Source organism: Myotis brandtii, unplaced genomic scaffold, assembly GCF_000412655.1.
Source record: "Myotis brandtii unplaced genomic scaffold, ASM41265v1 scaffold116, whole genome shotgun sequence".
NCBI classification, from domain to species: Eukaryota; Metazoa; Chordata; class Mammalia; order Chiroptera; family Vespertilionidae; genus Myotis; species Myotis brandtii.
In genome coordinates, this window is record NW_005354010.1 from 2,647,231 (window position 1) to 2,647,515 (window position 285).

Sequence of the window (285 nt, forward strand, 5' to 3'; positions counted from 1 at the left end):
CGGCACCGGGCGGGGGGCAGCTCCAGCCAGAAGCTGAGTCCTACTCAACGCTCACCGATCAGACGGACTCGCCGGGTCCGGCCGGGACCTGCCTCCATCCAGTGCCCTGGAAGAAGGCGGCGAGTCCCACCGCCTGCCGAGAAGGTGGGCAGGGCAAAAAGGCAGCGCGAGTGGCGGTGGCGGTCCCCGAGAGGGCTTCAGCGTTGTGTGGTGACCGCGGCGGCCGCAACCCCAAACCCACTCCCAGCTCCAACGCGGCCAGAAACCTGCAGACGGACCTCGGGC

General features: G+C 69.8%; 1 protein-coding gene across 1 annotated transcript in view; it reads left to right on the forward strand.

Moving 5' to 3' along the window:
* Positions 1-285, forward strand: part of FGF14 (fibroblast growth factor 14) — a 589,987-nt gene that overhangs the window by 401,611 nt on the left and 188,091 nt on the right. The window lies entirely within an intron of this gene.